The following is a 10,598-nucleotide window of genomic DNA, read 5'->3' as shown; positions in this document are numbered from 1 at the left end:
ACAGAAGCCGGCCACAGCTTAAGCCAGCTGATCTCCAAGGACAGTACAAATCAATTCCTTTGCTGAAGAAAGTGACTTCTTGGGCTTATCTGGCTATAAAAAGTGAAGGCCCCTGAAGACAACTGAGATAAGAAAGGTTAGGGCAAGGAAGTTAACTTGCTCTGCATGACAAAGTTACAGGAATTTTGAAGAAGGAACCATAGCCATTAATATAGTTTGGATGTTTGTCCCCTCCAAATCTCAGGCTGGAACATGATCTCCAATGTTGGAAGTGGGGCCTAATGGGAGGTATTCGAGCTATAAGGATGGATGCCTCATGAATGGCTTGGTGCCCTCCCCACAGTCATGACTGAAGTTTCATTCTATTAGTTACCATGAGATCTGATTGCTAAAAAGAGCCTGGACCTCCTGCATTTCTCTCCTGCTCCCTCTCTTGCGATGTGACATGTCTGCTCCCCCTTTGCCTTCCACCATTAGTAAAAGCTTCCTGAAGCCTCACCAGAAGCTGAGCAGATGCTGCTGCCATGCTTGTACAGCTTGCAGAACCATGAGTCAAATAAACCTCTTTACAGTGCAAATTACCCAGTCACAGGTATTCCTTTATGGCAATGCAAAATGGACAACTACAACCGTCATGCTCGTCACTGTAACCCTAGTGCCTAGCACACAGGTACTCAACATATTTTTGTTGAATGAATTTGCTTTAAGAAGGGGATTATCTCTGGAAGAGAAGATGGGAGGCAGGGTCTGGAGAGAAGCAGGGACGGAAATTAATGAAGAAACAGGAGTGACTGGGCACGGTGGGTCACGCCTATAATCCCAGCACTTTGGGAGGCCAAGGAAGGCAGATCCTGAGGTCAAGAGATCCAGACCAGACTGGCCAACATGGTGAAAGCTCCGTCTCTACTAAAAATACAAAAATTGGCTGGGTGTGGTGGCCCACGCCTGTAGTCCCAGCTACTTGAGAGGCTGAGGCAGGAGAATTGCTTGAACCCGGGAGGCAGAGGTTGCAGTGAGCCGAGATCACGCCACTGCACTCCAGCCTGGGTGACAGAGTGAGACTCCATCTCAAAAAAAAAAAAAAAAAAGAAGAAGAAGAAGAAAAGAAAAGAAAAGAAAAAGAAAAAGAAAGAAACAGGACTGATGAAGTCAAATGGAATTCCTTGAAATGGGATGGTCCATGGCTTCTAGAAACAGTATTAACTGATACTAAATTTTAAATTTTCTGTTTTAAAAGAAAAATTGTTATAAAACTGGACTGAAATAGAACTTTGCATTACATAAATCATGTAAATTTCTGGTCAAATGTTTATACAGTTGTCTGATACACATTAAAGGCAAATTCTTTCTTATGGGTGATATTGGTGGCAGTGGTGGGCCATCCGGAGCAGCCGCTGCCACTGCGCCAGCTGCAGCAGGGAGGTGAAAGTGGTGGTGGCAGAAGTAGCTGTGTGAGCAGCAATGGTGGTGCATCCCCTGTGCCCCATGTCTGGAGACAGCTGACTGCACCGCCCCCACCCTTGCATGGCCAAGTGGGACCCACTCCCAGGCCCGGAGCCTCTACCACTCTGGACCCTGGCACCGCATCACAGCTCTTGCATGGTGCCCCTGCAGGGAGGGTACGGGGAGGAGAAATAGCTGCGCCTGGGACACTGCTGTGCTCCAAGGGAGCCAGCAGGAGCCAAGGACAAGTGGGAACCCCCCAGAGCCCACTGTGTGGGGGCTGCCACAGTGAGGCCAGCCGAGCCACCCACTAGCAGGGGAGGAGGGTGGTTGGGCATGCAGGGGTGGGCAGAGAGGGGCCCAGTGAGGACCTGGAGCCCCCCACTCCAGACTGCAAGGAGATGCCACCGGAGCTGCGTGCATGATCCAGGGACTGGGTGAGAGCCCCACCCTCCCAGGCACAGGACCTGGGCATCTCTGTACTCTGCACCCTCAGGGGCCCAGGAAAGTCCCTGCTGCCTCCACAGGCTCAAGGGTGTCTGCTCCCACTGCCTGGCCTCTCCCCACTCCTGGTGCCCGCTCTGATCTCAGAGCAGGACTGGGGCAGATTGCAGGGGCAATGGGGTTGGGGGAGCTGAGGTGGGGCAGAGGGCAGGTTGGAGCTGGCCTGCAGGTACCCCTTGGTGGGAGCAGCCTGGGCACCATGGATGGCAATAGGAGGCAGACAGGCTTCTGGGTAGAAGGGGGCAGGTCTCTGATGAGGCCCCACCTTCAGGCCAGGGAGGGCCTGAAGCCTGGAGGCGAGGTTGCTAGTCCCTCTGACCCGAGTGAGAACTTGTGGTGCCTTTTCTGGGCTGCCCATGGACCAACTGACATGCACTTCGTCCCCTCTGAGGCCCATAAAAGCCCCAGGCTTAGCCAGAGCTGGAGAGATGACAGCTCGAGCTGACCTGTGAATGAGAGCAAATGTGAAACAAGCTCTCAAGTATGTAGCAGATACTATTTTCTTCCCAAACATCCATCCCCACTTTTTCTGGTAATAGATAGAGATAGATAGATGGATGGATGGATAGATAGATAGATAGATAGATAGATAGATAGATAGATAGATAGATATAACATTTGGCTATAACTTTCCCCTACTCTTCATCCATGTCTGCAGGCACATGACCTAGATCTAGCCAATAAAAGCAGCCTATCCCTGGCCACAATGACTGGTTCAGGGATGAACACATGGTCCAAGCAGAGCCAAGGAGACAGTGGGATATGTCTCCCACTTCTGGAAAAGAGCAGGTGCTCCTTCCTATTGAATATGATAAAATATGAAGCCTGAGCTACTGTGCTTTTGCCAATTGAGGAAGAATGCATGTCTAAAACAGAACCAACACAGAGGAAGCAAAGTTGAGAGACACAGGGACAGAAACCTGGTCCTGGCTGGACACAGTGGCTTGCCCCTGTTATCCCAGCACTTTGGGAAGTAGAGGTGGAAGAAGCACTTCAGGCCAGGAGTTCAAGACCAACTGGGCAGCATAGTAAAACCCCATCTCTATAAAAAATTCAAAAATCAGCCAGGCCTGGTGGCTCACTACCTGGGAGGCTGAGGCAGGAGGATTGCTTGAGCCCAAGAGTTGAAGGCTGCAGTGAGCTATGATCACACCACTTGCTCTGTCACTCCAGTCTGAGTGACAGAGCAAAACCAGAAAGAGAGAAAGAGAGAGGAAGGAAGGAAGGAAGGAAGGAAGGAAGGAAGGAAGGAAGGAAGGAAGGAAGGAAGGAAGGGAGGGAGGGAGGGAGGGAGGAAGGGAGGGAAGGAGGGAAGGAGGGAGGAAGGGAAAGGAAGGGAAAGAAAGGGAAGAAGGAAAGAAGAAAGAGAAAGAAAGAGAGAGAAAGAAAGGAAGGAAGAGAAAGAAAGAAAGAAAGAAAGAAAGAAAGAAAGAAAGAAAGAGAAGGAAGGAAGGAAGAAAGAGAGAGAGAGAGAAAGAGAGAAAGAAAGAGAAAGAGAGAAAGAGAGAAAGAAAGAAAGAAAAGAAAGAAGAAAGAAAGAAAGAAAGAAAGAAAGAAAGAAAGAAAGAAAGAAAGAAAGAAAGAAAGAAAGAAAGAAAGAAAGAAAGAAAGAAAGAAGGAAAGAAGGAAAGAAAGAAAAGAAACCTGGTGGTCTTGGTAACATTTTTGAGAAAACTGATCAAGCCTCATCTGAGGTCAGACTACTCCTGGACTTTCTTATTGTGTGCTCCAATAAAAATCCTTTTTTCCATTTTGGATAACAATTTCTGTCCCTTACATCTGGAGTCTCAACGATGATGTAAGATAGGGATTTGAGTTATTTTATTTGGAAAGTACGGCTGCAGAAAGGAGTTACGCAAGTCTACCTCCATTCAAGACTGAGTGCCCTGAGGTCCAAATCCTGTGTTAGTTATCACTGCAATGTTAACAGGCATTAATGGTTATTTTTAGGAATAAAAGGAGGACAAGAAAAAGGCAAGTGGCAGAAAGAAAAGGGGATGGGAAATGTATAAACTCCTCCCAAGAAAGCGGGTCACCTGGTCACTTTGTTCAGGGCAGACTGACCCTGCAGGAGCCCAGCAGGAACCATGAAGCAGGAAATGAGGGCACAGAAGCCTCCAGCACCAGACTGTTCCAAAGAGCCATTTACCAGGAAATTGCCTAGAAATGACAGTGCAGCCATAACCGGGTCATTAGTTTCCCTACAAATATTTCTCCCTTTTGTGTGCAACAAGGACCCATTCAGCCAACTGTGTGGGGCTTCAGCTGAAATAACAGACCAGAGGAAATGTGTAATTGGCTTTCATCAAATTGAAACTGTAAGGCAGCCTAGCCAAGCTGAAGCTCTGTCTCTGGCCCTAGCACAGAAATTATTTTCTGCTTAATGTGAGGTTATGTGTGGGAAAGAAGGGGGAATAGAGGAGAAAAAGAAAGAGGACCAGCCTTTGGGTCAGCTTCAGCCCTTCCGGCAAGGCTGCTCAGAGCTTTGTCTTAGCAGCCAACAAGGACAGAAAAGGAATCTGGCTCCACACTTTTGGAGAGGAAGGGACCTGGGACAGAGGAAGAGAGGAGAGGCAGTAAGGGGAGGGGTGGGGAGAGAGGAAAAGAGTTACTCCTTAATGAAATAAGGTGACTTACAAATTAGCTTTTAAAAAATAGTTATCAGCTGATATCTTTTCCCACCAGACTATTTATATGAAATTTACACCTCGAAATAACAAACATAACGTCAACCAGTTTGCGAACTTACCACCTGGCATATGTGATGGTGACAATTTAATAATTGTTTAATAATTTAAAAAAGAAAAGTGAAGGCCGGGCGCGGTGGCTCAAGCCTGTAATCCCAGCACTTTGGGAGGCCGAGACGGGCGGATCACGAGGTCAGGAGATCGAGACCATCCTGGCTGACACAGTGAAACCCCGTCTCTACTTTAAAAAATACAAAAAACTAGCCGGGCGAGGTGGCGGCGCCTGTAGTCCCAGCTACTCGGGAGGCTGAGGCAGGAGAATGGCGTGAACCCGGGAGGCGGAGCTTGCAGTGAGCTGAGATCCAGCCACTGCACTCCAGCCTGGGCGGCAGAGCGAGACTCCGTCTCAAAAAAAAAAAAAAAAAAAAAAAAAAGAAAAGTGAAAAAGAAAATTTGTGACTCACCCAAAGGGACATAAAGCATTATTTCAGGCACTTATGACTAATCTATATTTTGGGTGTGAGGGGAACTTTGCTGGATGATTTGGGAACTCTGTGGTATAGCTTATATATTTACAGTAAATTTTTCTTTTTTTGAGAAGGAGTCTCACTATGGTGCCCAGACTGGTCTTAGATCCCTGGACTCAAACAATCCTCCTGTCCCAGCCTCTCAGGTAGCTGGGACTACAAGCACACACCACTGTGCCCTGCTTATTTCTGGTAATTTTCTATCTGAATTTTCTCTCTCATCTACTGCCAGGAATATTCCATCTACCTTTCCTTTTAGGTCCCTTTGAGCTTTGCATTCCCCATCCTGGCCCACCAGCTTCAGGGAAACATGTGAGGGAAACACAATTACTGAAGGGAGACAGGACTCAGCTCCTCTGACACCCTCCCCGGGGCCTCTGACAGCAATATAATTGTGCAGTTCCCATAGTGCTGCTCTGGTCACGTGCTTCCCTGAGCAAATTTTCCCCAGGATCCTTTGGACTTCTGCCTTGGTGTTTTCATTGCCATCATCTCAGGTGGGGAACTCCAAAAGACCACATGACCCTGGTTTCCTGGTTTCCTGGTCCTCAGGAAGAACTGCCAAGCAGCAGCAGTAATGGAAAGAACACTAAGTCACACAGGCCTGGGCTCAAGTCCCACCTCTACCACCCACCAGCTCCATGAGGCCATGGCGGAATGGAAACAGTGTGGGACTGGAAACACGAGGACCTCACTGTGTGACCTCAGGCAGCTTCTCAGTTATTCCTTTCTTACACTGTCCAAATCTCAGTTACCTCATCATTAAAATGAAGATTATGATCACCACTTTAAAGTGTTGCTGTGGGGAGTAAAAGAAATCATATGCCTGGTGTGGAGTAGGCACTAAATAATTGGCTAATGTTGCTCTCATATTGTTATTGCTATTATGTGACCTTGGGGAAGACACTTAACCACTCTGAACTTGGGATCTCTTCTGAAAACCTAGAAGTAATAAAAACTACCTTTCAGGATTGTAGCAATAATTATATATGTAAAGGTTACAAGGATTATTTATGTCACATATGTACCTGGTAAGCACCCAAGTTAGATTTCTATGCCTCTCACTTCTGGACTTCCCCTAATGCAACCTAGCATAAGAGTTTAAAGCTTCCGACTGGGCACAGTGGCTCACGCCGGCAATCCCAGTGCTTTGGGAGGACTAGGTGGGCAGATCACTTCTGATCAGGAGCTCGAGACCAGCCTGGCCAACATAGTGAAACCTTGTCTCTACTAAAAATACAAAATAATAATAATAATAATAATAATAATAATAATAATAATAAACAATTGGCGGGTCTTGGTGGTAGGCGCCTGTAATCCCAGCTACTCGGGAGGCTGGGGCAGGAGAATCGCTTGAACCCGGGAGGCGGAGGTTGCAGTGAGCCGAGACTGACACCACTCCACTCCAGCCTGGGCAACAGAGCGAGATTCCGTCTCAAAAAAAAAAAAAAAAAAAAGGAGAGAGAGAGAGTTTAAAGCTTCCATCATGGCCAAGCTGGCTCCTACATTTTGCCAAAAACCAAAGAATCTGTCTGTCCCTGAGGTGGATTTTTGAGCTGCCAGTCCTTGGAGTCCCCACCTGCTGTGCTGTGAGCTCACACCCATAAAAGGAAAAACTGTGTTGGCGGGAGGCATCAGAGGGACGGTCAGAAAGGAAGCCGACGGCTGCAGGATTCACTACTCGACACTAGGGGGCACAATAAGCTCAGGAACACTTTAGGGCCACACCCAGCAATCTCGTTTCCCGGTGCCCGAGTCTCCCCAGATAGGGCAGATCCAAGCAAGAAGAGAACGTTTAAGAACTGCCCAGAAAAGCCTTTGTGGGAACAAATGATGGGAGAAAATGCAGAAATGCAGGGGGCAGTGAAGGGCACACCTTCCCTTCGGCTTCAGCCTGGTCCCGGGCTGGAGAGCCCCGTCTGGCTTTCAGATTTTGACCTCCTCATCAACCCCGGGGAGAAGGGGCGGGGCCGGGAAGTGTGAGGAAAAGGAGATAATGAAGACAAGCCAGAAGCAAGCAAGCATTTCTTTTCATCACTTTTCCCACTCATTTCAACTTCTACGTCTAGCTCACTCAGCACTCAGCATCTTAATAAGTCCCAGTCCAGTGGGCCACAGCTAGAAAGAGCCTTATGGAGCCGCAGATGTTTAGTTGGAGGCTGGAACTCGGAGAAGAGGATTGAGCAAGATCTCCCAGGTAGTTTATACTTTCATGTACATCAGGTCGCTTGGATACTGACAACCACCTGGTCATGTAGACAGAGGCTATTACCTCATTTAACAAATAAGGAAACAAGTTCAGGTAAGTGCCCATAGCTCTCTTCCAAGCTATCAAGCCTTTATTGCCACCCACTATCCCCACTTCTCTTGCTTTCCCTTGTTTTAAAATCAGTCCAGGCCGGACGCGGTGGCTCATACCTGTAATCTCAACACTTTGGGAGGCCGAGGCAGGTGTGTCATTTGAGGTCAGGAGTTCGAGACCAGCCTGGCCAACATAGTGAAACCTTGTCTCTACTAAAAATACAAAAATTAGACGGCGGTAAGGCGCGCGCCTGTAATCCCAGCTATTTGGGAGGCTAAGGCCGGAGAATAGCTTACGGTATGCAGAGACTGGGCCACTGCGCTCCAGTCTGGGCAACAGAGTGAGACTCTGTCTCAATAAATAAATAAATAAATAAATAAAGTCCAAACTATACACATAATTCCAGGAAATTGCTACTCAGCTCCAAATATTCTATATCAAATTTGAAAATATTTGTTGCATTCCCCATCTTCCTAACCCACTTAGCATGATGGAGAGATGATAGAGCATAGTAATTTTGAGGGTGCACTTTGGAATCAGATCTAAGTAAATATTCTGTGTTCATCACTTACGAATTCCATGACCTTTGACCTCTGTGTGCCTCAATTTCCTCACCTGCAAAAGGGGACTGTTAACATCTATCTCGTGGAATTCTTTTAAGGATGAAATGAGATGTCATATAAAAAATTGCATAATGCTTAGCACATAATTGAATAGCTTGATTAATGCATCTAGCATATATCATTATATTAAATCATAGGCTGAAATGATCTTTAGGAATTAGTCCACTACTTTCATGCCTTTTATCAATGAACTTAAATGGAGTTAAGTGAGAAGGCTACTGTGCCAAGTAAGTTTGTGTATCAGGTCGAATGGTGTCCCCCCAAAATTCATGTGCACCCATCTCACACTGTGAATTTATTTGGAAATAGGGTCTTCACAGATGTCATGAGTTCAGATGACATCATGGTGGATTAGAGTGGGCTCTAAGTACGACGTGAGTGGGTCCTTTATAAGAAGAGGAGAGGACATACAGAAACGCTGAGACATAGAGAGAAGAAGGCCATGTGAAGACAGAGGCAGAGATTGGGATGATGTAGTTACAAGCCAGTGATCACCAGGAACCACCAGAAGCCAGGTGAGAGAGACATGGGATGGAGCATCTCTCAGAGCCCCCAGAAGGAACCAACCTTGTCAACACCCTGTTTTGTTTTTTTTTTTTGAGACGGAGCTTCGCTCTTTGTTGCCCAGGCTGGAGTGCAGTGGTACGATCTTGGCTTACTGCAACCTCCACCTTCTGGGTTCAAGCAATTTTCCTGCCTCAGCCTTCCAAGTAACTGGGATTACAGGCTCCTGCCACCACGCCCAGTTAATTTTTGTATTTTTAGTAGAGACGGGGTTTCACTATGTTGGCCAGGCTGGTCTGGAACTCCTGACCTCAGGTGATCCGCCCACCGCAGCCTCCCAAAGTGCTGGCATTACAGGGCTGAGCCACTGCACCTGGCCAACACCCTGATTTTGTACTTCTAGCCTCAAGAACTGAGACAGAACACATTTCTGTTGTTTTAAGCCACCCAGTTGAAAACTACTATAGTTGATGACAGAATGAGAACTAGACTCCAGATTTTTTAACCTCTAGTCTAGGCCTCTTTTACTCCATTGCTGCCTCCCCAAGCCAGCAACAAACATTTATGGAATACCTTCTTAGAAAGTTTACTTATTTGGAAAAAATCGACACAATCTATAATTTTTAAGCACTTTAAGTTGTTGCCTGACACACAATAGGTATTTAATAAATATTTTACTGTCCAATTGATAAAATGATAGACATTAAAATGTTATATTTTGTTATACAAATCTAAGATATTGTTATGAACCATTTTTTACCTCTGCATACACCTATGCACCAGACTCTAAATTTATTTACAAGGTTTGTATATTGAAGAATCCCAAGGCTCCATAACTCTCTCACTGCTACCGTCTCAAAGATACACGAGGTTCACAAGTCCTGCCTGTTCCCTACTTCTAGGGGTGAAAAATTAAAAGGAAAGCAATCTGAACAGCCTTAGGACTCTGAATCCTACAAGGGTTGTTTTCATTTTTGCTGAGTCCATCTACACTCATTTAGGAACACGCAGAGGGAAGCTAGGAAATCAGGGGAGCTGCCCATTGCTCTAAAGGAAGTAGGTCACAGGGCACTGCTCCCACCCACTTAGCCAGGGAAAAGAATGGGTGGTGGTGGGTTAACAGTTACAAAGGGAATGAGGGAAAGTAGGGAGGACCTGCCGGGCATGGTGGCTCATGCCTGTAATCCCAGCCATTTTGGGAGGCCAAAGCGGGTGGATCACCTGAGGTCAGGAGTTCGAGATCAGCCTGGCCAACATGGCAAAACCCCATCTCTACTAAAAATACAAAAATTAGCGGGGCACAGTGACAGGTGCCTGTAATCCCAGTTTCTCGGGAGGCAGGAGGCGGAGGTTGTAGTGAGAGATTGCGCCATTACACTCCAGTCTGCGAAAAGAAGCGAGACTCTGTCTCGAAAAAAAAACAAAAAACAAAAAACAGGGAGGAGCTGATTCACTAGAACAACTCTTAGAGTGACTCAGAAGCTAGCAGAAAATAGCCTGTTCTCCCACATCTGCTTCATTGTCAGGCGATGAGGCACTTCCTCATTGCATACCCATAGGCAGAGCAAAGGGGAGGAGGAGGAAATGGGATTTTTCAAGTTCCTTTGCCTGTTCCAGCACCTAACACTCCATATTTGTAATCATTTCAGACATTTTATTTCCAGTCAGTATTTATTGAGTACCTACTCTGTGCCGGGCCCTTCATCTTACCTTTCAGATTGTCAGTGTTCAGAACACAAGGCATGATGCCTTTCTGAAGTTCGGTATATCCTACATCATTACTCCAGATTCACTTATGCTGCTATTGAGCACCTCCACACATAGTCTTGCTGTCCTTCATGTATAGAGATGACCCTCCCAAGCCTAAAATCAACAGGGGGAGGCATGGAGCTTTCCTTCTGGCTCTAATGTTTGCTTTACAATCATCCACACCCATTCTTAGTCCACCATGTGAGAGCCAGTGTGAAGTGAGCAGAATATGGCATAAGTTTGGAGTCATACATCCTTA

Source organism: Macaca nemestrina, chromosome 1 (genome assembly GCF_043159975.1).
Source record: "Macaca nemestrina isolate mMacNem1 chromosome 1, mMacNem.hap1, whole genome shotgun sequence".
In the NCBI taxonomy this organism is placed as follows: Eukaryota; Metazoa; Chordata; class Mammalia; order Primates; family Cercopithecidae; genus Macaca; species Macaca nemestrina.
Note: the sequence above shows the minus strand (reverse complement) of the source record.